The sequence below is a fragment of the Heliangelus exortis genome, chromosome 10, assembly GCF_036169615.1.
Source record: "Heliangelus exortis chromosome 10, bHelExo1.hap1, whole genome shotgun sequence".
In the NCBI taxonomy this organism is placed as follows: Eukaryota; Metazoa; Chordata; class Aves; order Apodiformes; family Trochilidae; genus Heliangelus; species Heliangelus exortis.
Window position 1 is genome coordinate 22702934 of NC_092431.1, and position 27964 is coordinate 22730897.

The 27964-nt window shown below is 39.3% G+C and overlaps 2 long non-coding RNA genes across 6 annotated transcripts; both read left to right on the forward strand.

Annotated features, from left to right (window-relative positions):
- Nucleotides 1-165: 165 nt before the first annotated feature.
- Nucleotides 166-7722, forward strand: LOC139800624 (uncharacterized). The gene is made up of 3 exons (XR_011727846.1): nt 166-378; nt 2355-2453; nt 6783-7722. It is a non-coding gene; the product is annotated as an uncharacterized lncRNA (long non-coding RNA).
- Nucleotides 7723-7740: 18 nt separating this feature from the next.
- LOC139800623 (uncharacterized) lies at nt 7741-27957 on the forward strand. 5 transcript variants are annotated; one of them, XR_011727842.1, is made up of 6 exons: nt 7741-9859; nt 10503-10592; nt 13337-14339; nt 14434-15033; nt 17172-23299; nt 26640-27957. It is a non-coding gene; the product is annotated as an uncharacterized lncRNA (long non-coding RNA). The 5 variants fall into 5 exon arrangements; XR_011727844.1 differs by having other exon boundaries at nt 27696-27957; XR_011727845.1 differs by lacking the exon at nt 26640-27957 and having other exon boundaries at nt 17172-21536; nt 23158-25114.
- Nucleotides 27958-27964: the final 7 nt, after the last annotated feature.

The following is a 27964-nucleotide window of genomic DNA, read 5'->3' on the forward strand; positions in this document are numbered from 1 at the left end:
GGATGAGAACTGGGCCACCGCTCATGGAGAACAAAAAGGAGACTCCTACAACAGTCCTGCCAACTTCACCTTCTTTCTTAGTGCATTTTTCCACCACATTTTTCTGATTTTTTATTTAACCATTTCTTTCCAGAGGAGATTTTTTTCCTGTAGTTATTTCCAAGAGCTTCCTATCTGATTTGTTTTCTACTTTCAGTACTTAATGAAGCAGAAAAACAACGTTAGTCTTTGGTGGCCAGAAAAAATAACAAAAGTTTGTGAAGGTGGTCTCCAGATGATATGGCCCTTGCCGAAGCAATCGTGCTGTTCTGCGTTTCCTGTGATGAGGGACAATGTCCAACAGCAACAGGGCTGGGAAGAGCAGGTAAGCTGCCTTCAGTGACTGCTAAGAAATTACCAGCACACACATGTTCTAGCTTTGGCTGTTTTCAAGTAACGGCTATTACCGCTCCAGGGAGGAGATAATTAAAGCCATTTCTTGCCTCTGACAGTTTGATACTGGTGGTTTTCAATAGCAAATTTCCAACATCTGTACAGCAAAATTCAGCTACTGCAGCAATTATTTATTCAGGAGGGCTCACCACAGAGGTGCTAGACTTTTTCATTTTCTAGATGTCTCTGAATTAGATGTGACCTACAGTTGAGATCTAAACTACACACAATGGCAAACTAGGTAACTTGTGTTAGAAATGTAAATGAAACCATATGGAAAGCTTAATATTCTATGAAAAAACCCTGTGGCAAATGCATCAAAGACAGAAAATGAAGGACTGGAAAGACCTCCGAATGGGTTTCTTAATTATGTAACAATTTCAAGTTTCCAGAGCAATTCAGAAGTTAAATTTATATAATCCGTTCAGTTCCGCAAAAATGATTGTTTTTCATTCCTTCGTAGTAAATACAAATACAGTTCGACTGTGCAAGCTGAAAACTCGCATCTATGGCCCCATAGCAAGCAGCACAGCAGTGCACATTTTTGTTGCCATTGTGAAAGAAAAGGTAGCAAAAAAGTTAAACTCTGTATATCTCTAACAACTGTTTCTTTCTAAACACTGGCTAGAAAAGGTTAATACAAATCTGAGCAGGAATGAGAGGCTGTGTTAGGAAATGTATTTAAGAGCGAGAGTTTGTTTTGGATTGATAATAAAAATACTGCCTTATTATTCTACTGCTTGTGTTGTAACTAATTGTCCATTGGGTCTTTACGTTACTTTGGTCAAGGATTTACTGGTGTGTAAGGCTTTAGCTCTAAATTTGCAGTCTTCAGCTCCATTTTTGCTGCTAGCTGATCTTCAGAACCTGATCAAGGCGTAGTACAATTGCTGTAAAAATACACAGTTGTTTTAAATAAATGTTTCAAACTTGAAAAATATTTTGGGTGGCCCAGTAGAGATTGTACACCCATCATCTGTTACCTGAGAGGCTTTAAAATATCATTGGAATCTCTGGTTACTTTGGCTGAATAATGACAGCAGGACAGACATGAGGAAGGATAGTATAAAATCCTGGTGCTGTGAAGAGAAATTAAATGCAAATTAAGTAGACTGGAAAATGTTCGTAATTTTAGAAAGGAAGGGAAGCTGTTCCATACATAGCTGTCCCATACATACTCCTTCATTTGACCATGAATGAGGACAGAGGAAGTCTAGATATTATCTTCGCATCAGTAGCACCTGGAGACATTGTGATGACATATTGCAGTGAGACCCATATGAATCAATATTCACTGGCCACTTACTTGAAGGCTACTTTATTAAGAGGAATACTATGGCACAGCCTCCAGGCAAAGACAGTGCCTTTGTGAGCATGTTTCGGGAGAAGGGGTAAGGATGTAGTGGAACAGTTTTATTTTGCAATAAATAACCTAAAAGGTCTGCTTTGTCAGTATCTAGGCTCTTTGAGTGGACTTGTGGCATCTTGCCACATACCTGACTATCCCATTGGATGTCACCCCTGAGCATCCAGCATGAAGCTATCTGGTATTATTAGTAAAAAAAACCCCAAATATCTGGAACTGGATTTGGAGTGACCGGAAGATGCATCACTGTTTTGTCATATTGACCTTTTGTTTTGTGTTTCTGCTAAATGTATTTAGTTCCACAAGCATATCCGTTTGTAGCTATTTATTTACAATATCGCCATTTGGGAAATGCTGATTTGCTGATCAACATGCTGATTTGAAGTGTATTTTTTTTTCCTGGGAATCTACATAATCCAGTCCTAATTTTTACCTATCTCTTGATGCTTAGGGAGCAGTAATTTATTTTTTATCAGGTTGGTCTAGGTGACAAGTTGGACTATCTCTGACAGCCTTTTGTATTGTTTATCTTTGTTTGACCAGAGCCATGTGCAAGTTAGAGAGCAGAGAATCCAACCCACCGTGTCTCTGATGAAACCCTGGGGCTTTGCACGTCCAAATATTTCTGTTTCTCAATAGCCAGTGAAGAGGGAAGGTAAGGGAAATCTCACAGAATGAATGCCACGAGGAATTGTTTCTCATCTGCTCATATATACACAAAAATATATATGGACCGTTACGCCTTTAAAAATTCAAGTGTTTGAATGGAGGTTTGTGCTTAGCAGGCATAAGTCAAGAAGTCACTTGCAACAGAACAGGGTTTGTTTTTCATCATCACTTGCAATATCCTGAATCTCTTCTAGCTATTGCAAACTGGTGAGCGCACAGATGAGATGTCAGAGGACAAAGTATCACTCCCCAAGGGGAAGGTTTTGGGCATGATTAAGAAGAAGGCAAGAGGTAGTAGAAAGAAGTGTGATTTGTGCAGCGAGTTGATTCTTTTATACATTTGCCAAAAGCAAGAAAGTATTAGAAAATATTTTCTTTATATTTGATGCTAGAAGAAACCCTTTTTTTCCATCTCCTCATTGTACAAAATGATAATGTGTGTTTTCTGAACATTATAAATCCACACAACACCATAGTTTCTGGAGAATTTTACCAATAATCTTTCAATTGAAGTAATGATCTTGGCTGAAATAATCCGCTCCAGTCTGGTTTTTAAGTTTTTTGTTCAAGTGCATGAATTTCTAATGACTGTCAGACACCGGTTGTATTTAAAAGATTAAATTTTTGAAGGTTTTGAAGCTTAGATGCTACAGAATTTGCTGCTTAAGGTATTTAATCTTGAAGCTTTGTCAGGAGTCTCAAAAACTCTACTTTGTTTCTTCAGTTGTCTGTAAAGGACACTAGCTTCTCCCAGTGAATATGTGCTTAAGAGGCCTTAAGAACGAGAAATATTTTCTTGAATGCAGTGTTCTTCACAAAACTCTTTGAGTCACTTGTTTACTCTTTTTTACACTTCACTTATTTTCTTCCTCGTGTTTATGGCATTAATGTTATGATTCTTTGAGGGACAGTCTCTGATTTCACATAGCAAGAAAGACCGTGGTAGGGTTGAGCTTATGCAAAATTGTTCATGCCCTCGGTGTGAAGCTGTATTGTGCTGCTTCTAGAAAAGTGTTAGTGTTTATTTGTCTAAGGCTTTCATTCCCTTTCCTAAAATCTGCACAGGGTTATGCCCAGTCTGTTGTTCCACCAGCTGCTGAGCAAACACAGGGAAGGGAACAACTCTTCCCCATCTTCTTCTTCTGGTCCTGACCGTGGTTAAGACGCGATGGTATTAATTCTTTCTCTGGCATTGCTTTAATGACTATGACAATAGCAGTGTGATGTTTATTCACATATATGAAGAGAGAAAGGAATAGCAATTTTGACAGAAAGCTCCGAAGATTAATATATGTAACTGCCACTTCATGTTACTGCTGGTAGGGTGCATGTCTGTGCTCGAGCAAACATTTGTCTGGAGATGTAACTGTGCAGAAACTCCCAGGCTTTTGTGTGAGCAAAAACATTGCTGTCTTGTGATCTAGGATTAATAAAGACAGTACTAATAAATTGCAGTACTCCCTGGAATGCTTCATTCTTCTCTTAAAAAGGAAAATTATATGAAGTAATATTTCTCTCTGCTGCCATCTAGTGAAGTTACATTGCATAAAGGCTTTGGGATTCAGTTTTAGCATTATCATAGCTAACTGTATCTTAGTAGCACTGAAGACTTTGTGCAGAAAATAGAGTTTGAATGCAGAGTAGCTAATAGTCATCCTTAGGGTAATAATAAACAGTACAAAATAAATGAGGTATACTAAATTTAGTCGTGATTCTATCAATGGTTACAATTGTAAAGATACTCAGAAGACATGCTATCATAGGAGCAAAAGTGATTCAAAACACAAAGGTTTGAATAAAGCAAGGATAACATTGCTTCAGGCTGGTGGAATGGTATAAATTCAAGTGTTGGGTTGCTGGGGTTGTTTTGGTTTGGTTTTTTTTTTTTCTTGCTTATTTGTTTGCTTTTTCCCAGAAAGTACACATGTTTCCTAGGGAAGAAACCAATGCATAATAGAAAAACTAAAATGTAACTCTTGTGGCAAATGTATGGTTTCTTATGTAGGCCATCCTAGAAGACTTTAAGCTAGTGGTGAATTTATTGTATGTTTTTAAAGAAGGCTTCCAGAACCTTAAAAAAAGTTTATTCTCACATGTCTTATGCTCCTTCACTAAGGTTTGAAAGGGATCTCAGAGATCATTTGGGCATTGCTCTGTCTCAAATCAATCTCCTAATCAAGAAACTATTACTCCCATCTTCATTTTCTCGTATTTGTCATGGTGTTTTCATGCAGCCCCTCAGTTTTTTCTAGCTTGAGCAGCTCTAGTTCGTTCCATCTTTTCAAATAGGTGATTCCTGATCCACCATTTGTAGCGTCTCATTTTTCAGTCCCCATCTTCTAACTCGTGCCCATATCTTCAAGTCCACAGAGTGATGCTCCCCAAAATCCTCACAGAAGTTGTTTGGCCTAGAACTTGGATGATATGTTTTAAAATTAAATTTTTAAGATTTTCAACAATCCCCAGATTATGTTGGGCACAATGCACGGTGGATGTGCTCTGATGGATTTACTGCTTCCACTGCCAGTTTGGGCACCTGACTGGGTTCTGTTATGAGCACATTACAACCCCCTGTTTCTGTTCAGCTCAAGGAGATTGATTCTGTTTAAAGATCACTGACTATTTTTGTAGCACATCAGGATATCTTATCCTGATAGTGGAAATAGCTAAAAAAAGGACATACAGCTCTGAAGTAATTTCTGTCTTCACGTATCATTTTCTGACTAAAATCTAATATGTTTTTGAAAGTCATCTTAAAAACAGAAGCTGTTCCAAACACAGGAGACTAAAACTAAGTTGAAAAAAGATATAATATTAAAGTGATCTAGAAGGAAGACAAATGAAACCCAGATCTCTTTGGTGGCTGAAACATGTATTTCCATTGCCATAGCTGGTTAAGTATCTCTGCGCTCTGGTTCATTTACTGTCTTTCCATTTCAGTCGCACAGGCACAGTGGAAAAACACTAATTCACACAGGGCTAAGCTGTCCGCTGTTCTGTGTAGCTTTAGTAGCAGTGGGGGTTGTTTATCTGTTTTTCAGTTTTGATCTGCCAAACTTTCCATAAAATCTGCTAGGCAACATTTGCTGGCAGACGGTGTGTATCCTTCAGCCTAAACTGATTAAAGATTGTCTTAAAAGATAAATGAAAGATTAGTTCATATTTTAACCTGGGCTTAAGTGCTGAAGCAGTCTGCCAGGCAGGCATTGTACATGTACAGACTTGGAAAGGAAGTGAAGCAAACCGGTCATCTGGCAAATAAAAGACAAGTGCAGGGTGGAATAAGTAGCTGGTTATTATTAATTCTTGAGGAAGCTCTTTTTTAAAGTCTTCTATTGAATCGTGTAATGAGGTGGAAATTATAGAACAAAATTTCTTAAGTTTGTTTGCTAATATGTTTGGGAAATGCAGGAGACTTTGAAAAATTGGGTTTTTCCAATTTTTCCAGAGCTTGCAGTTCTACATGAGTGAGCTATATTTAATACTTGGAGCCATATTTAAAGAAAAGGAAAATCCCTTCTTTAGTTTACTGAAGAGAGGCTAAATAGGATTGAGTGGTAGCCACCACCGCCCTGAGCCAAGCTCGGTGACTAAGAGACGAGCTGTTTTACTGGACTCTTGAGACAACTGTCTTCGAAATTATCTTAAATCACACAATCTGCCCAGGCATAGTTACAGTATTCCAGGGTAGCCAGACAATGACCACATCACTGATTATAAGTAAGCAGTTTGGTTCATTGGCAACTTCAGTACTGATCTTTTGCTGAATAACATTTAATTTCCAGCCAAATTGCACATAAGCTGCTTTTCTGAGGAGTTCCCTTCCTGAGTCAGAAGCAGTGACATTTGAACGCTTAGTTGCATATTGCCTTAATAGTTACACTTCACTTTTGTTGGAAAAATGTGGTTCTGAGCATAAAACTTGAATCGCTGCATTATCTTTATTTACAGTTTCACCCAAAGTATTGTGATTGAGTGGCCTAAAAGGAAGCTACAAGGTGGTTCCTATGCAGCCCCGTTAACGAGAAATAGCTATGAAAGTACATCATGTACTTAAATATACTAAGGGCAGCTGGAGGAAGGAAAGTCGAATTATTGTGGTATTGTATGGTTCACATATTCTCAACTAGAATTTTAATTCCTGGTTTTGAAGTTGAAAGTTTTAGTATTAAAACGTTCTCTTTTGATTTTTCCATGATTGTTTATGTTGGACCTCACATACTCCAAGCTCATTTTTATTTCCCTGAAAAAAACATGAGCACTTGTGAACATTCCTACAGCTGATAAAGCAATGTAAATTGCCTTTGTGTCTCAGGCTAAATAGCAGTGTGGCAGATGCAATGGCATATCCCCTTTCGAAAAGTGACAAGAATGAAAAACTCCAGGAGTGCAAAGTCACTTGTTCTTCACAAAGGTGAACTCTGAGAATTTTGTTGAGACACAGGAGAGTTCAAGATTGATTACATACCCTAGGTTTGCAGACTTCTACACATATTATGAAATCCAGACTGGAGAACAAAGGTAAAATACTATAGGATGTGCTGAATATAGCTTCGCACCGACTTCTAACACTGTCATGTTTCATTGCACTATCGTTTTTAATTCCGTACTGTCAAAATGACCTGCTGAAAATATCAATCAAGCTGATCAGTTCTAGGAATACTCACCTATGCAGAACTACAGCAGTTGGATTTTATAAAGAACTGCTACAATTTCTTATTCTGCCAGCAAATTGAACACTGTTGTATTTCCACAAGAAAAATAGTAATAATAATTGGGACTTTTAGAAAAATCTTTACACAATTTTCCAGTGAAAAATCTGTGGATTTTACTTTTAGTTCCCAGAAACATATATTGTCTGCAGAAATGGCTTTTTTAAAATCAAACTTACTCGACCATGTCTCAAAGCAGGTTTTTGTTTCTTCGGATTTTTTTCTTGGAAGTCATTCTGGCTGTTCTGTCCCCTCTTCCTGCTTTCCAGTAGAGTAGTAGCTGTATTTCACCTTGTACATAGGGTCTCGATTACATTTGGATGCAGATTGAAAGAAAATAACAGGGAGAAAGGAGAAAGATTTAAGTTAGAAACTTTGAAGGTGATCCTGTTACATAAGAACATCATAAGACCCAAGATCCACCTCATCAAAAACACTCTGTCCTAAAACTGCAGAAAGTGACCACTTAGAGAGGTAGGAGTGTAAGAATACACAAGCAAATAAGTGTTCTTTCTCCTGAGTTCTTTCCACAATGCTACATGGCTTAGTATCTTCCTGAGTCAGATGTAGTGCAAGACTGTTCCAACTCTCCGTGATTTTTAATTCCATGAAAAGATTTTCCCACTGTCTGAATTGAAGGAAACTTGGCATTCTGATCCTCTTTCTGCAGCAGCCCTTGTATACCTGATTTCAGAGGGTTGCAGCTTTGGGGATCCTGACTCTACTGAAGCTGACTGACTCCTTCTGACCAGGGCTCCATTCTTGATTCCACATGCACAGGTTTTATCTGGTGTACAGGAAGCCTAGGTCTTCTGAAGTAAAAGGAATTTTAGGGAAAATTATTTGCAGTCCACCTGTTCTAGACTCTCTTGGTGGACTTAAAAGTAATGTCACAACAATCACATATTTGTAGAGAAAAGCAGAACTTGTTGGCAATATATTATTTTGCAGATTTGCTTACAGTTTGCATTTTCTTTCCATTTACCGATAAAGTAGGATGATGAAGTAAATAAAAATTTTGAAAAAATTTCATGTTCCAGGGGGACAGCATAGAGATATTGCAAATAAGGACAGACTTCTTTGATGTCAGGCCTCATGCTGCATAAACTTCATGGACCCATCATTAGTTCTTGTCATCTCTTAGGGTCTTTTGGCTTGAGGCCAAACAATTGATATAGTAGAGGGCTTCCAGCTAAAATAACAGCCTTTGCATCTTTATCTTCTCATCCATCAGATTGCTGGTGGAAGATAGGGCTAATTTGTCACTCTCTGCACTTGGAAAAGTTTGATAAATAGCTTAATTAGATCTGGGGTTTTTTTCTGTTTTTGTTTTGTTTTGTTTCCTAAGAAATCATATTTCTTGAGAACTAGAGGTTGGGCGAACAGTGAGTAAGGATTGAATCAGAAAAAGAAAATATTTTTTCTTCAGTAAAGACTGGAAGAAATGACAGTTGTTCGGAAGGAGTTTCAAGGTGTTATTTAGAGCCTGAAATCTGTACTCTTAAATTCTTCGTAAAATGCTTGGAAAATAGACTTTCAGTAATGGTTTTCAAAATGATGTCTTAGTTTTTTCCCAGTTGGAAAGTTTATACTAAACAGAACAAACAGAAGCAAAGGGCCAGACTTAATGAAGCATTAAAAACCTGCACAAATAGATCCCAGGTGGAGTTTAATCACAAGTAAAGACACGAGGATTAGGTCATAGTGATGACCTGCAGATTGCTTAGCTGTAGTCCAAGGTGACTTTTGGAAAGAGGAGGTGGAATCTATCATAGTAATGACTCTTTACCTGAAAGAAAGAAAACTGCCAACCTTCCACCCTCTCATACTCTCAAAGATAATCTTTGAGTAGCAATTTCAGTTATGGGGAGCTCTAGCTTTGATATTTGTCAGAATAGTGGGAATTTTGTTTAGGTAAATGTGTAATATATATGGTTCGATCATTTGGGTCAATGACATACTACTAGGAGTTAAATTAACTACATTTCCCTTTCAGTACAGATTCTACTTGCTCTTGAACTTGCTAAGAAGGTAATGGAAACACACCGATGGCTGGATATAAACTGAATGCAAGGACATAAAGCTGAGGATATGTACTCAAAATGGTTTATATATGCTTGCTTTGATCTTAAAATGTAAGCCCAATGCTTATAACAAGTTAATAATTGCATACCAAAATCAGATTTGCCTTTCACTGTAGCATCAAACTTGAGGTAACGATAGCAGCATGAAAAATAGCTTCTAAGTTAATGCTTTAAACTCTTTTAGCTTTTCTTTGCCTGCAGAACCAGAAATTAATGTATTATCCTTTCAAACTGCTTTGATAAATCTCATTCCCTTCAGGATTAAACATTCCTGAATATTTTTATGCCTCACTGAGCTCTTTCAAATGAATATAAATTAATTCTTTAGTTCAAAATTTATAATCATGAGACCTAATTCCGCTTACCTCCGGTATTTATCTGGTTATGTTAATTTGTGCAAAGTGACCATAATGTTAGTCTTTGGATTTCTTACAGCTCTGCTTTGTGCACTTGGAGAGGTACAGAGATCGTGTGTGGCACTGTGCGGTGAGAAGTGAGACTGAGTTTGCTTCTGCTGTGTCCTACGGCAGCAAATTTGATGGTTAGATGCCAAACATCAGTTTTATATGCAAATCCAGGACACTTTCGTGCTTTATGTGAGTACAAATACAGGTTAGCCACTAGGTACTAGCTACTCAGTGATTCTAGGCTACGCTGAACTTGCATATAGAAAAGATTTTATGCCTCATAAATACTCATACAAAAATATTTGCAAAATCAGTACTGTCACAACACGGTCAAAGAGAAAACAGAAACAAAGCCAACGAAAAATGACAACGATAAAAAGGGGCTTTGGAGATTTCTGTTTTTTCCATCTGTTTAATTCCAGCTCAGTGAAGGGAATGAGCCTATCCCTTCTGCGAATACCCTTCAGGATGGCCCCCATCCTGGAGCGAGTTCCTTGCTTGGAACCTTAAAGACCAGCAAGTGTGAAAAGCCCTATGGGCAGGGCTCAGGGATGCTGGAGGTTTTGGCTGAGTGTCACAGCTCAATTACCATTGCTTACTCACCACTGGGAATACTATGACAACACATCTGGAGGCAACTTGCTGTGCAAAGGCTCGCAAGCCTGCAAACAAGAGATGGAATCTCTGCAAAGTGCAGGATCGGTGGTAACGGGAGCAAAATAAGCAGGGTAATCAGCCGATAGCTTTAGCTGAACTTATACTTGGCAAAGCAGCTAGAGCATTGTTAGCTATTTGGTATCTCATAACCTGGATGTTCCTTTATAGAAACAAGGAAGAAAGTGGAGGAGGCTGCAAGAAGAAAAACTCCCACTGGCTGAAGGTGTTAAACTGGATTAATAACTAGAGGAGCAAAATGATTAAGGTAAGTTTGCAGACATAAACAAATTCAAATTTTCCACATCAATACAAACCTAGTAAATTGTATGAGTTTGGGAGGTTTGCAGTAAGGTTGTAGCCAGATCTATTTCTTAATCCTTTCTAAACACACTATTTGTAATACTGTGTAAAAGTTATTAATGCAATATTTCACAGTCCTCAGAGTTTGCATAACAAGCAGCTTTGGTTAGAAAAATAAGAATATTCTTGCAAAATAAATCCGAGATGTGCATTTCATAACTATTGTTACAAATTGTCTGAATGACTGCATATTCTCCGATTCGTAAAAATCATGCTTGTTCTGGTAAAATACTTGCTACCATATATGGGGAACAATGATCCATCCTGGGCAAAAGACAAGTCACTGAGAATTTTGCTACTGAAGTCAATGACACCATGTTTCAGTCTATATAAGGCAATGACCTCTCAGCTCTGGGCACTTCTTGGGCTGCTTACTCCTGGGACTGAAGCGGCAGCTACAATCTGTCTCCCAGATGCAGACATCTTAAGGTTGTACCATATATATGCCATGCGTACAATCCTTTTCATTTTTCAGTGACATGCCAAAGCCTGGTTGCATTGTTAGTATGTAGACAACATGTACACTGGTTCTTCTCAGAAGGATACTGGAGTTTATTGCCATAAAACTTTAGGTTACTAATTCCAAGCAGACTCTGAGCAAAGGTGGAGAATACAGCATTGATTAACAATGTTCAGGTTTCAAAAACAATCACCAATTAGGAGGAAAATTTTGGCTAGAATTTTTTGTCTGCTAAACATGCACTTGTGAATGTAACTCTAAAAAATCTCTCCAGTAGTGGAACACAACCAGTTGTATTAGATAACACCGGAGGGAGAAGGCAGCTAAGAGCCTTGTATTTTCATCTGTCACTAGTCAGGAACACTCCACTGTAGATGTCCCCTCGTCCAGTGTTTGGTGACTCAGTTCAGCTTCAGTGCAGGTCTTGGCCCCCATGAAGCCCTCCATTGTTTAGCACCACATGTGAAATGGGCACCGTAACCCCGGCATGGTGCTGGAACTGCACAGGAGTTATTTCCTGCTCTCTGCAAAGGAGGATGTCTTCAGATTTTGTTAAACGATAGCAAATAAGGAAAATGAGGCCTCCCCTAGTTCTAGTAATCCTATGCCTCCCAACGGCCTTTCCTAGAAGTGGCAGAGTTGAAACTCACAGGTTTTATTTTTAGAACATGGTCATTGCTCATTTTGATATTTTAAAGAAAACAATTCTTGGTCCCTGTGTGTTATTCAAATAGAGAGAAGTGGATATCTAGTGCATACATAATTACCCATCCAGCTTGCACCAGGCAACCTTCTCAAATCACTGAAGAAATTTCCCTACTGCTGCTGTTGTAATTCTCCAGTCCAGTTCCTCCGGTTATTTAACGCTTCAGACATAGTATACCCCATGTTTACCTCACAGCTGTGGAGTGAAGCAAGCAAGAGCTGCGTTCCTTCAAGCTCCCTTTAGAAGTGCTTGCCCACAGGAGAAGAGACTAACTGTTCCTGGTGTCATGTTAATATAGAAAAAAAATGTTGAAAGTAGGTTTGTTTTCAAACCTTTCAGTGAGAAACTATGAGCTCCGGAGAGAGAAATGAATGATTTTTAACCTGACTATCATGCTCTTTCATTGCTGGCGTGTAAAACCATTGTTGGTATTTCAAAGCTGTAAGTAGTAACGTTGAAGATATTTTTGTTACCGCCAAAACGTTTACGTGAAACTATTATTCATATCAAATTATCTCAAAAATGCAAAGCATGCATGGATTCCAAAGTATTCAACTTGGAGAGATGGTTGCATACTGAAATTGCACTGTAGAAACCAGCAAAACACCACCACCACCACTTCAGATTCATAAGAATGGTAAAAATAGCTCTTAAAAAAAAATCTCATTTAATGTGCTACTGTAACAGACACAGGATTTCACTATATTTAAAACAGTATTTCACTACCAGAAAAACATAGCTTTTTACTGTTTCAGAGTTGGTTCTGACAAATGCTTGCACAGCCCTTTAAACGCAAACAGCACTGCTCAAAGAGAACACTGGCATGGAAGTGATGGAAATGAAATCATCAAAGGTAGAGAGCTATAAATATTTGTGGAATGTCATACTGACAATATCAGCTCAAAAAGTGCAGTCAGAGCTGGTTGGTATTGTTAGGAACCTATTAACATATTTCTTTCTGTCTCACACTTACCTTTAAGCATGACCAAAACGGAGACTGGAAAATACTGCAAATTTCAAGGTTTTGATGAACCATCATTCAAGGTATTTTGGTGTGTTTTCTTTGGCATAATACTCTAAATGGCTTTACTGCTGCTTTTCAATAAGGACGTTGAAAGAATACTATGTGACATTAAAGATGTCCCTAAGAGTACTGTAGTTCCCTAAAAGAAGAAGTAAGTTAATTTTCCAAGAATCACAGGAAAGGGCTGTCTAATTTGTCAATAGAGGTTAGGGGTCATTTCTCTTCGGCAGAGAGGGGATGGACAGTTGGAAAAGATTATATGGAGTGATAAAACCAGAAACTTCTAACATAGCTGTCAGAAAGAGTTGACAAAGAGTGCGATCACCTGAGAGGACTGTCCTGTGTGGCACTGGAGTAGGATCCTTTCCCCTTTCGGTCACTGATAATTGGAGATTGACATCTAAAACTTGTGTGCCTTTTCCATGCAAGTTTGTAGTTGATTTGTTCTCGTTCCTTCAGTGAAATCTCCTGCAAAGCAACAAGAAAGCAATTGGATAAGACAGGTTCCCCAGATGTCTTGAGGAGTGCTCAATGAAAGAGTTTGTAACAGGAAATATGTGCTCTTTCAATGCAGTGTGCTTCATTGTGGAATAAAAACATAGTGATTTCAGAATCGGCTTGATAAAAGGACATTCTGCACTGGTGAGTGTCTTGTGTGTAAGAAGAAGTGTAGGTAAGGCATCCTGTCTAGAAGCATCTGCAATGCTTCTCGGGGAAAGGGAAAAGCAAGTAAAGAAATAGCCATATTGGGAGGTAGGAAATACTAATGATGTCTTCACAGGCTGTGCTTTTTCCAATTTTTTCTTTTAGTATGCATACAATGGCAGCAATGTAAGTAGAGTGCAAAGAAGGATATCCACAAGAATACACAGTGCACACATTTCAGAACAATCTATCCTCTCTGTTGCATTCAGATGAAGTATTATTTCCTTAAAAAACCTAAGGATTAAGGTTTGCATGTCTTGAAAGAGAAAAAAAAAAAATCACCTTCAGTTTCACAAGATGAGACCAATTGCTGCGTTGTTAGCGACTAAATCCTTTACCCAGACTTAGCAGACAGAAGCAATGAGCAATGCTACAAAACACAAAGGACAACATGGCATTATCTTTTTAAAATTAATACAAGTTTTTTCAAATAAAATCCTTTTGTCATTCAAGTTGGGCATAAATTCTTGCAAAGCCATGATTTTTATGAGGGCTAAAGCTGAAATAGCTTTAAAAACGGAGACTATCCTATACTAGGATTTCGTTCCTAACTCCTAATTCAATTCTTTCTGAACTCTTTCTGTCCTCTGCAATGCCAAACACTTTTGGGAGAGTTCATAATTATCTCTTTTTCCATGATAGGTTTATCTCAAACACAGGTACAAAATAAACATTCAAAGCCAATGATCTGAGAATGGGTGACATGGTGATGAAGGTCCCGAGTGCTGCATCACTCCTTGCTATCACTTTTGACATGGTAAGTTTGGCAACACTCTTGACGTCACCCAGGAGAAGAGGGGCAGCAAGATTTCCATATCATCCCTTTTTTTACAAACTCTTGCGTCTTTCAGGAGGAAGAGTAACCTCTTCATTCTCTACCTTAAAGAAAGAAAGAAAAAGAAATCTAAATTATGGCTCTGATTCAGCAGAGCATTTCAACACCTAGTCTAAAGCACCAGATGAGCTCCAGTGAGGACAGAAAGGGTGTGGGCAGTTGGTATGACAAAGGCACAGATTTTGCTGATGAGGCTTGAAGTTTCATTTGGGAAAACATGAAGTTGGATAAAAAGGAACACAGCAATTCCTTTTATTTCCCTTAATTCTTTTTTCAACAGTATTAACTACATTTTTCTTAAAGTACATGTGTATGAGAAGCTGTACTATTGTAGTCAAACATATATAAAATGTGGTAGATTAAAGATTTGGAAATTAATTTCTCAGGGGACCTTTTCCAGTCTAGACTATATTGACATATCCTGCCAATTTGCTTGTCTGGTTTCCCTGTGAACATAACATTTGATACTGTATGCAACGTAAAGATCTTTGATAAGCTTGCTGCTTCCTGTAGCACTCTCTGTTCACAGTGAACTTTTAAAAAGAGTTTATAGCTTTCAGTTTTCCATTCAATGCAGATGGAGGTAATCCAGTGAATTATCCAGCTCTCAGAGAAGGTTAAAAATGCTCCTTGTTTTTGCTGTTGTCTGGCAACATCAGGATGAAACATCAGCTAACGGAATCTATAGATACAAGGTGTTTAAATCCAGAGCAGACAGACGGTGTTTCCGAAGTCGCGGGTTGGGCCCAACAACTCATTGCCCTGGCTTCTAAAGGGTGTTGCAGAAAAAAAAAGGGGGGGAAATGCACTTGTATATTTGGAGATAACCTAAATGCAGTGATGCAGGAGCTCACCTTTAATCTGTGTTGATAGCCATATCTGTGGTGTTAAGAGGTCTTCAACGCCTTTCAGGTGAAAGTGTGGAGAGAGGTTGTACCTTTCCTGTGTGTCCTGTGGCCATTGCGTTACAATGGCTTTTTTTATTACTTCCCTCTCTCCCCAGTGAAACTCTTCTTTTAAAACTGTTATCTTTGTCAAGCTGTGCAGTTTTCACAAAAAAAATTACTCTTTTCATACTTAAAACTTTCTTTCAGTCTTACTCAACCATTTACCATAAACACATTGGCAAAAATGTGATTTCTCAATGTTGTGGGATGCTTCCTCAAAACTGGTGTACTGGAAAATGCAGCAATTCTTAACAACTTTCCATGCCTTCAAGGCAGGTTTGCTTTCAACTTCCATAAGTGAAAATTGACCAAGTCCTAAAGCCTTGAAGAGACAGGAGAACCCTAAGTATCTTGGGACTGTCTAATATCCTGAAATCCCTCATAGCAATAACTTCCAGGACATACTTATAATTCAGTGACATCTACTCTGCGTCACCACCATCCTGCATGTTTTCACCATGTGCCTTCATGCTTTTCATGTTTCCACCACATGTCTTCATCCCATGGAAGACTATTCTCAACCTTAAAAAGGTGTCTTTGAGTTGTTACTTCATTGATAACATGTTCTCATCGAGTTTACTGTCTGCATGGTGGATACATACTGCTGAACTGGTAGAATTTGATTGTGATCTTGCCCATTATCTCAGTCGTTACCCTTTCGTAGCTATTTCTACCAGTACCAACAAACTGGAGGCTTCTGGAAATGGACTGCTGGAGATAAAGCTAAACGTAAGAAACAAAAGGCATTTCCACCAGAAAGATTCCAGAAATGAAGCTGATCTTCAGGGGGTGATGCTGACTCATTAATGGTACCTCTTGCAGTGCCTTTATTGCTTTTTAGCTCAACACACAATGCATCTGTGTAATTAAGCCACGGGGGTAATATAGGACAAAAGGCATATGTGGCTTTTTTCTGTTTTTAATTTTCTTCCCTGTAGTTATTACTGGGCCTACTCTAGTGGCAACTTAAGTTTTGCCATTTTAGATTAATTTGTAAAATTCAAGCTGTTTTCTGAAAATCCTATTTATTCCTACAAGTTAGATACAAAGTACATGTTTCTCTAAATGCCTTCATCCAGATATTTCGTCCAGATATTTTGAATGGAAAAAGAAAGGCAAGAATACTTGAAATTCAAATTTTAAAATTATCTGGGAATATGAGAAATCTAGGAAAACTGATTCCTGTTCTTACCATCAGATAAATTAAACATTGTTATTGAAACCATCTGTACGAATAATCAGATGAAAATTTACACAGGGAAAAAAAATCCCTAAGAAGTGGTGTAAATACTCCTTGTCTTAAAGAGATCGCAGATTCAGACTGCCAGTCCCATTGTCCGGTGTCAGTGCACGCAATAGCCTGGCCTCATAAAAGACATTTTAACTGAACAGAACTAATTAGCCCTCCATCCTGGCCCCTGTTCACAATAGAAAAAACCAGCTGATGTTCCCTTAAGTTGAAACAATGGGAGGATATGCATGGGCTGTGTAACTCTTACAAGCGGAGTAACTCTTTCCAGAGTGGGACCGTGAGAAAGTAGGGCATTTAAATGGCCTTTCAGTGGTTAAACTCCTCAACAGTCTTTTATATGTGAACTCATCAGTCAGCTGTCTGTGGACAGAGTTTTCTTTAGAAAATCTCAGTTCAACTGCAACATGCCAGTTTTAGCAATAAACCCTTCTGCTGAATGATATTCTGTCTCAGCACTGTATTCACCCCAGTATGGATTTATTCAGCACCATCTTTTCCCTCCAGTCTCGTTTTAACATTCCTTACCATGCTTATACCTCTTCCTAATGATCTCAGAATAGCACTGACCACTGATGAGAGCATGGCAAGAACTGAATGTTGCTCCTAACAATGGCAGTGAGGCTTCATTTAAGATTTGGATGCTGAGAAAATTCAAGCAAAGCATCTGATGAGCTCAGAAATTCAGTCCTTCCGTGTGAATCCAGTAATTTACTTTATTTAGACTGATTTCCTCTCTGCCTAGTTGAGACCTCGCCACTACATCTGATCACCAGATATCCAGAGCCCAGACAGAACTCCTGCTAGCAACAGTACTACAGAAAACGACCCTTCTTCAAAGTCAGCGTATAGCATTGTGTCCATTCCCACACAGACAGTTTTTCAAATGCCTTCAAGCAATAGTTCATCACTTGCAAGTATGAAACTCTGAAACAAAGGGGCCTTCAATAATGGCATGGCAAAGATATCATTAACTTTGGGAAAACAACGCACAATAAATAAAACCATCTACTTCATTCAGCGCCTTTGGCAATGGTCCATTGACTTGGTCACCAGCTGAAGCTGCGAATTTTCTGTAGCCTTACAGTCTTTTTAACCATCACTTCTCCATCCCAGCCTACTGGATTTCCCTATAGGCTAGCACTGTTTGAACACCATAGCTCCAGAGGTCTGACTCCTGCCTGGGCAAGCCTGTTTCCAGCCCTCTACAAGTCAGTATTCTGTCATTTTCTGTATCTCTTTCCTGAAAAGCTATCTGAAGGTTTCATTTTATTTCATGGCTGAATTAAAGAGTGAAGATCACAGAATGGTTGGGTTGGAAGGTGATCTTTAAAGATCAGCTAGTTCAACCATCACGTCTGCTGCTGCTGCCATGGTTTGTGTGAAAAAATATTTCCTTTGTTTAATCTCATCATGTAGGTGTCTCTCCAGCATGTCTACTCACTAAATCTTTTACGAGAGCTCTTACAGAGATGACATCCCAGTACAGAATGCTGAGAAGACTTTGTGGACATGGAAACTTAACTCCAAATTCTTCCGAAGTGCCGCTGGAGTGAAAGACAAAGAAGGGCCATATTTTTTCTTAATGAATGGATGGTGTCAGAGAGCCTCTGCTCTCTGGATTATCTGTGGTTTCTCAGTGGTTAAAACAGTTAAACAGCTTAACTAGTTTTACGGGCGTTCTTCTCTTGCTCACCAATAGATGGGAGCAGAGATTTCTCTACTGATGAAATTTGCAGGTTACGGCACTTGCAAATTATTTTAAGACTACAAGGCGGGGGCATTTTTCTTATGAGATCAAAGAGAAGAAGCTGTCCAGATGTAAATAGCCAAGCCTCTAGTGAGATGATAATTTAATTGTTACTCTCTTGTATTATAAGAGCTTCAATTAAAACATCGCACTTAGGGCACTCTGCACTTCTAACTTGTGTAGCAGGATCCAAGCATCCAAACCAGACAAATCATTTCAGCAATTAGCTTTCAACATACGTCCCTAGCCTCTGACCTTTCTTGTTCATCAGAGGCAAGCCCAATGCTTTAAACAAGATTAATTGTGCCTGGCACTTCTCTAGGGCCAGAGACATCACAAATTGTTTCCTACTAGCAAGAAGCAAAATCTCACACATATTTTCTCTTCAACAGGAGGCTGATTCAGCTGTGCTGCAGATGAAGGGAAGTCCGATCTCTCTGTGTGAAACTTAGAAGTGGCAGTGGAGCACCTTACACAGGTATCACCAGCGTGACATGGTACTGCGTTGCTCTTCACCATCGCGGGTGAAATGTTTAAAGAGAGTAGATTTATACCATCATTTTCCAAAGTACTTCTTATTCTTAGCTCATATTTTAGTCTCCAGATGGGCTATAATAAAAAAAAATGTTCTGCTGGCAAGAAGAAATGACGACAGTAGTTTGTCTAATCCTACTGATAGCCTTGGTCTTAACTAGCACAGCGAGTGTAGAAATTGCCAAGAGTTCCAAAACAAAAAAAAAAAACAACAGAGAAAAACAAAGTCGGTCGACTGCATGCCAAGGACGAGGTCTCTGGAAGTTAACAGAACCTCTGATTTCTAGTTCGGGTGTGTTCTGAATTTATCAAAGCCACATCTTCATTCTAGTAATAAGTTTTACTAGAAACCAAGCTCTTCTACCCAAAACTGACTTCAGACTTCCTAATTTAGCAATAATAGCTGCTTTTCTGACATTATATTTGTACCACTGAGAAGTGCAGTATTAAAATTTGTAACTCATCCTGCCAAAGGGAGCAAATTACACATTTTTATACCGTTTTATCATAAGATGGGGCGAGTAGTTTCACAAAATTACTCAACAAAACATCAGATTAAGATGCTGTAGTAATTCCATGTTTAAGAAAATAAGGAAGGGGAATGCATCATGCACATCAACCAGCTTCAGGTGATTCAGAGTCAAGAATTAACTATTTGCCGTAGACTGGCAGAGGCAAAAATAACCAGGTACCTTTGGAGACCTCTCAGTGGGGTAGCTACACTGTGCAGGGAACTTTTTCCCTATGAAGAAGTGCCTGGTTTTCCATTCACTGTAGAAAAAGCCAAAATAAAACAGCATAGACTCAAAGCCCAGCTTTTAGTTGCCTGGATTAGGTGAGCTGAATCCTGTCCCTGGTTATGTGGCACCGTTTTTTTTTAGAGCAGTAGTTTCTATTGAAATTATCAGTGGAATGGTCCGAAACTGGAATATAAGGCAAAGGAGAAAAAACAGCTCTCTTTGATGCGGTGTAAAACGAAGCCTGTGAACGTTAGCAGTGTGCCTGCGTTCACGTAAAGAGAAAGAATCCACTTAATCATATGTTCTTTTTTCAGATAGATTTTTTTTAACATAAACGTGATCTGTGAGACAGAAAATTTATAAAATTCAGGCCCTTAACAAAAGTCTTTGGTTTTTCCCGGGCTACAATTTACTCAACACTGCAGAGAAGAATGTGTTCTATTACACATCAAAAGTCTTCCTCTGGGAAATACTTGACTCCAGACTGTTCCTATTAAAGCTGAGTGTATTCTGCCAGCGTGCCCCTTCTGATCTAGAAGCAAGCGATGCACAAAAAGCAATTGCAAAACTCATGTGAAGAGGCTGATCCGTTCTGGTGAATAACGACCTGCAAGGGAGTTGCACAGCAGCCGGGCTGCCCCACTCAATGACACGTTTCCACTCTGCTTCCATAGAGCCATTCCTCTTGCTGCACGATCCAGCTGCCGACTAGGATTCGTGGTGAGGATATTTTGCTTCGACAGCCCAATGTCACTTTGTTTTTTCATAATCAGCCCTTTTTTGTTAAAAACTGTGGGCTTCGGATAACAGCAATGGAAAATGTTTTCAAATGGAAGCAGCATCTTGAGTGTAGACTGAGACAGTACTACTGTGATGATACTGCTAATGGCACCCCCCCTTTGAAAGGGAAGATAATTAGCAGAGGAGCGACTATTGGTGCAGCTAGAAAGTAGACAAGTAATCTTTTGGATTTCAGTTCACTTCCTCATTGTTTTCAAACCAACGCCTAATCTTCACAGACCCCGCTCTGTGGCTGTTTCTCCCTCTCCCTCTCCTCTCCCCTTTTTGCAGGGGCTATGGTGTATTCTGAGTCACTCCATTTCTTTCCTCTTAAATGGCCATAGGGCAGCCTTGCTGTTGCCAAGGATATGGTAAATGCATGCAACATCATGCCACTGAAAACAATCAAGCAAGTCACATTCATTCCTGCTGTAATGGTGCTGAAATCAGTAAAGCTAGATTGGGAGCAGGATGTCTAAGCTGTGAAATGTTAAAAGGAATTTTCTACAAAGAAAATATTCTTTAAAAGAGCTTTCAGGGAGATACGTGCAATTTTTTGCTTGTAAAACGCTTGTTGGCAAAGGTTTTATTGCCAAACTTAAGTCAGTGCCGATGAGACGTGGTAAACGTACCATTTTTTACAAGAAATTAGCAGGCAACATAGCACTGTGGAAAATATTAGACTTTTCCTTTTTTTTTTTTTTTTTTTCTCTAGCCACAAATAACCTGTTAGGAGATTAAGAATCTCCAGCTCTCAAAGGCATAGCTGTTTTACCAAAATTTGTTTAATGAATAATATTTTGGGAACAAGAAAAAAACACCTTTTTAGAATGTGGAGTGTTAGGAATAGATGGAAAGTTGCCTGTACGAACAGTTCAGCAACTCTGGAATAAATTATAGGAGCATCTGTATGCATAATTGCCCATCTGTGTAAAACAAGACGTTCAGCTACATATCAGAACGATGTGCAAGTCAGACACGTGGAGCTCATATTCAGTTGATCCAGAAAAACAGAGGATCTGTCCCATCACATCCTGACCTAAGGAAGTTTAAGTAACTGTAAATGAGTAAATAAATGGAGGAGGAGGTCTAACTGAGAGCACTAAAAGGAAACTCAAGGTAGGCTATCTACGTATCTGTTTCTGTGTTTGGGGTTTATTTAGACTCAGCTCAGATTTTGGGTTATTATTTCTCTATCTGAAACTTTTTGGCAATTTGAGGAAGGCTGAGGGTCAGATCCAGTGTGCTCCAGCTGCCTGGCCCAACGTAGTCCATGGGCACTGGCAGGGATAGGGAGATCTGAAGGACTTCAAATCGGGGTCACTGTCAAGAACTTTGTTGCCCTTCACAGCATCCCTTTACCACCTGCAAATGTCTACACCACCTGCCTTGGAGAATACAATTAGTTACATTGGGCTTAATTAACTATTGTCAACAAAGCCGATGTAGCAATTACGGTGAAAGTAAATCAATCTAAGCAAATATTGCACATCACTATCTTCTCCGCAAAGGATTTGTTCCAAAATCCCTGTGGCCGTTTCACTCCTCCCCACAATGCTATTGGGAATGCTATTCAGAGCTAAACTGAAAATTGATGAGGAATTAATGTACTTTTATAAGCTTATATGGCAGAGAAACAAACAGTAAGCAGACTTGGTTACTAACCCCTTGTGAACTGTATGATAAAAAACAACCCTGATATTTAGTTCCCATAGCATACCACATCATATGCCACAAATAAGTCAACTGTTCAAAGTTCTCGGGGGTTGTCTGGAATATTTTACACCTGAAAACCCTACCGAGGCCCTCGTATCATTTATCAATGCCGTTCTTCAGTAGTACAGGAGGAAATAATAAGGGGGCTATGCCAATCTAAGATGTTTCATATGCAGATTATAACCAACAATCTTATTCTGTGTGCGTACTCGATGGAAAAAGATTTTTACCTCATTTGCTGTGCTGAAAACCAGGAATAATGATGCTAAACTTGGGTTAGTTACACTGAATGTACTCTGACATCAGTTAAGGTGAGCATCAGAACCCCAACAACAAAATATATGTCACCTCGGGCAAACAGGACACCTTTTCTAACGTTAGTCCGTACTGATGCAAAGTCATCATTCAAGTCTGGGTCAGACATTGACATCAAGAGAAAGAAAAGGGAAAAAACCCTAGTAATTAGGAAGTGTCTGTGCAGTTGCTATTTTGCAAATCTTGAATGTGAGTCTGAGAATGCAAATTTGAAGCCACACCAGACCATTATTTGTGTGAAGTCTTTCGCAGCTTTGAAATGCAGGCTTATTAGTAATGAAATGTATTGCAAATCCATTAAAGTCTAATATTAACTATTTGCAATTAATTAAATCTCTTCTACCTTGTAGAGATGAGGATGATGAAAACTCAGTATAATAGCATATTTGTGAAGCACGCTGAGAAAAGGAAGATAGAGAAGTCTGAGATACCTTTCAAAATTTCTTAAAAGAAGAAGACTAATTAAGTTGGTTAGAGATCTTAGCTGTAAAAGCAATCGGGACTAATATTATGGAATAAGCAGTCGACATAGTAAGAAACTAAGAGCACTATCTGGGAAAGAGAATTACTGCACAGTAAGTAACCACGTTGAGGAGACTAGCTAGGCTGACATAACCCAAAGAGGCAGCCAGACAGAATTACTTCCTAGTTATCAACAGCTCACGCATGAGATTTTTATCTTTCCCTCTACCCTCTTTTTGCTCCACAGATAACGACAGTTTTGGTGGAGAGAGGATGAGAGCTGGGATATATTTCACTACAATATATCCAGCTCACTAATTCATGCTGTACAGAAGCTCCGAAGGGGGAAAAATACACTCTTGCCTCACTGCTGAAGTAAATGGATGAAGGTAGGCAGCACCATATGGCCGGGGTGCTCTGAGAGGTAACTTGCAATCAGAGGCCACTGTTCTTTCTGCTTCTGAGCCTCTGTGCTTTTTTTCCCCTCCCCAGATGATACTGATTATTAGTTTGTCTTTGCGGAAAGAAAAATTTCCATGGCCTGCATCAAGATACCTCCTTTTTATCTGCAGATGGCAACATTTCCTCTGCAAAGTACTGCTAATTAATGAGCTGTGTACGAATGGAGTTTAAGTGGTATGCGCTGTGCCCCTCAGGGACGGCACTATGTCCTACTAGGATGAGGTATTTGTGGGTTTTCAGTTTTATGTTACATGCTTTGTGCTTATCATTCTCTTCTTGCTTTCAGAAAGGCAAGATTTAAGGGTAAATATGTCTGTGCTTCACGATGGTGCAGCAGGTTGCTAACCTCATGAGGCAAATGAGTTTGGTTTCTGTTCATTGATGTGCACTTCTTTATTGCCTGTCCTAATCAATTTTTGTCCCAGTGAGTAAATGAACAGTGAAACGAGTCATGAGATGAGTGAAGGTACAAACAGAAAAAACGGCTAGTAGAAAGTTTAAAACCACCGCCACCACCGACACAACATTCTAGAAAAACTACCCGCAGAGTAAGCTGTGTGAGAAGAGGAAAGGCAGCCTTTTCCTGTGCCCAGCCATAGGACGGAGAATCTGTTCAGAGACCTGACAAGGCAGATGGATAACTAGTGCCATGGGTTATGACCTGAGCTGGCACAGCGAGTGACCTGGCAGTTGCCTTTCAGCACTTATATATATTTGGAAATCTCTTCCTCTTGCTTAATTAGGTGTTGGCAGCTAGGATATACACAGGGCCACCTTGCATTAGCGATAAGGAAGGCGAGAAGAGTGCTGGGAATTTTTGGATCTGAAAAGAAGTTTTAAAAGAACATTTCAAATCCCTCTTTTAGTTTTTTCAAAGTTTGAGTGGTCCCTTTTTAAAAGGGTTATTAGGTTTAGGTCTTTTTCTGCTGCTTTTCTCTTGTAAAGAAAAAAATTACTTTTCACACACATTCTAATGCAGTTTAGAGTTTTTATAAGACAGTTTTGCCAGCTCTCAGCTTCTAACTACACTAAGCTTTCTGTGACTGAGCAGGCAATAGTAACTTTACATTTAATAGGCAGTTACAGGTTTTACTCTAGCACAAAATAAAAATAAGCTTCAGGGATGTAACGTACCAAAAGCTCACCAGTATTCTATTGTTTCATGGCCTTTTTTAAATTACCTTGTTTTATATTTTGCTTGTCACTTGAAGGAGGGAGCTGGGAGGAAGTTGTCTGTTGTTTCAGACAGCTGGATGAAAAGCTTCAATAATGAAAGCTGAGCATTTTCTTATCTGCAAAAAGTCATTGGTCAGATTATAAGGCAATTTGCTACTTATGTAGCAATTCGTGAGAGGGACCGCAGCATCATGACTGCATTACTGAGTCCAAGTACATTTACAGACCCTGTACTACTGGAAGATGTACTACTGGCATCCCGTCCTGCTTTCTCCCCACTTGTTCATCCTCACGCTGCACCCACACGATGCCTGTAACGTCTCCCCATTTTCATTGTGCATTTTTCTCATTGACTTCCTTCCTATCTTCCATGTGCTGCAAGGTCATCAAGATCAATTATTTGGGTTCATGAAGTTAATATCTTTAACCCTTGTCCAGAGGAAGACAGCGAGCCCACGAACATTTCAATATGTATGACTGCTCACAGGCTTAAACTTCAGCAGGTGAGTGCAGGAAAAAGTATTCATAGCCCAACCTGTATCTAACTGACTCTTCCAACAGAAGAACTTCACAAACTTTTTCGTAAAGTGGAACAATAAACTATTGCTCTCCTTGAATTCTTTCTTTGACTTCTACCATGCTTTTCAGATAATTAAAAATAAATTAAAAAATGTCCGATCTCTTCCGGTACTCAGTGCACGACTAGCTGAAAGCGAATGGTCTGAAGTATATCAGAATGTCAAAATGTGGCAGGGTAGTATGCAACTATCGGTCTTTGCTATTGGTCCTGTAATAAGCTGGCGAGGTTTTATCGTGTCCTATACGATCGGCCTAATTGTCTCGGTCTCTCCAAAGCAAGGCAGCAGTATTGATTTACTGCCCCGTACAAAAGTGTTTGTAGCTTGGCACTAGCACACTTACGCTCATTTTTTTTCCAATGTGGATTTCAAATAAGCCCTTTGCTCAAATTAACATTAAAGTGCCTCAAGCTAAAACTGAATTATGAGAGGCAAGCTTTGGGGGTTGCAGCCCACGACAGCTGGGAAAGGCTGCTGAAGTCTTCTCTTAGTACCAGTCGTGATTAATGTTTAAGCATTACTGGGGCAAAAATAAGTAAATAACTAAAAGCAAACTTAGTGGCACACATCGTCTTCACCCGAGCTCTCTTTTTACTTCAGCCAGTGCTTAGAGTCATCCAGTTCCACAGGATTATTAGAGCAGCTCATGATTTAAGCCAATGTGAAATCAGCATATAAATAGTTCCTTCCCCTTCTTATGAATTTAATTTCCAGTAGTCACGTTTCCCTGTTTCTGTAGCAAGGCACAATAGACTGGGAAGAAAATCGTGTAACTGTTATCCCTTCACCAGTGTATTTCATCCATCTATTTTGCTCTCTAGTGTTTTAAAGAGCCTCTAGCTTTTAAAGAGAGGCAGTTAGCTCTTCTCTCCTAGCCCCAGGGACTGCACAGAGCTGGTCTCAAAGCCTGTCAGTGCCACCCCATACACCGCTGGAGGGGCTGTGCTGCCACTTGGTGCTTGATACTTCCATGCGTAACAGCAATTATCATCCCTGCAGGTATAGTTAATCAAGGAGAAAGTGTTAGCGGACCCCTAAGTGCACTACATAATTACCCTTACCTGCCCAAGATTAGGTCTCTCCAACTAAGAAATAATATACATTTCTAGTTGCTAGTAGTTGATCTGGAATAAAAAAGGAACCACGGAGAGAAAAAAAATACTGTAGAGAACAGAATTAAATGAAGGAAAGTAAAATTTAGGATGAACGTCAGGGATAGTAAAAAAAAAAAAAAAGCCGTAATATCTACTAAACTGTGGAAGGATCTCCCAGGGTAACTGAGTAATGCAGTCCCACAGTTTGAAGAATTAAAACAACATCAGGCAAAGACTCAGGAAAGAAATGCCAGAGCAAGCGGAGTGGACCGGCTGTAAAAGCACAGGGACTTTATCTGGCTGCAGAAAGCCATGCCACCGGCTTCTGCTCAGACACTTGCAATGTAGGCAGCGCGTTGGATATGGGAAGGCACACTGAAAGTATACCTGTCCTGTATTAAAATGTGCATGTTTCTTAGGTACGGTATGCAGAAGTTGAAATCCTGCCTCCACTTAAGCTAAAGGAAATATCACAAGTTAAACAAACATCAAGCCATCAGCGGACACCGGTGACTGATATTTTTCTGTCCAACCCTCAGCACATAATCCCTTAAAAGTTCTTCAGCCTTGCAGCCTTCGTACTTCACAACATTGCTAGGAATTACAATGTGGTTATTTCTGCTTTAAAAATAATTTTTAAAAAGTCTCTTTTTGCTTTTACGTTTACCCCTAGTATTCAGCTCTAATGTGTACAGGTAGAAAATCAGACACAAAAGCATTTCTCTCACTTGCTGGAGGAAGAGGAAAATAGAACTGGAACAAGAACTAGATGCATTTCTTTGTTACGTTTTATTTTGCCTCTTTCACAGGGAATTTGTTCATAGTTTCTGGTGAATAATGAGGAAATATCTCCTGATCTATAGCTGTCTGGGGAATCCCTTTTCTAGAGGAATGTTTGAGCAAAATATTGTCACAAGTTTTAGGCTGATCTGAGGACACATGGCTGCTCTGTCAGCTGGGAACTACTCCCTTTCCAGTCTGTTATCCGTTAAAGAATGATTACTTTTTGTGCCAATTAAATGTTTATGTGATAACTGCAAAAAACCCCCCTGTCTGTGTAATAGGGTCAGGACGCGATATCCTCTCCTCTCGGATAGATAGCCTTGGAGAGGATATCATGTTGCCTTATTTCTGGATTACGGGCACGCGAAAGAGCTGCAGACATTATGAAGGGGTACGGTTTTTAATTAAGTATAACGATGTGCTGGTATCACACTAGAATATAAATTGAACTTGCAAAATGTGCAGAGTTCTTAAATTGAGGACAGTATTTTTACTGCAATGTTTCTTGGACCTGCTATGGTTAGTAAATACTGGATTGCATGGATGATCATTCAGATTAAAGGCATTGTGGTGAGCCAAGGAAAAAAAAATCTCTGAATCTGCTTTATGTAACACTCAGACACCTCACTGTCTACAGAGATTTTACCATCCAAAATAAAGTCACAGAGATGTACTGGTTGTGACCCATTTAGCTGTTCTCTGGAGATTTTTGTGCCTGCATAAAAGAAGAAAAGAAGAGTAGAGAAGCTGAGAGGGAAGAAACGCTCCAAACAGACCGGAGACGGAGCGAGTGTGGGAAGCTGAATGGGAGAGGGTTGGTGGGCTGTGTCCTGGCTGAACCTGATCTAGAGCTGTAATTACTCAACCATCTCCTGCGGTTTGACTCCTCCTGGGCCTGGGAACAGTTCCTTTATAGGTAAGCAGTATTCCTTCAAAGATAAACGGTGACAACACCGATTTT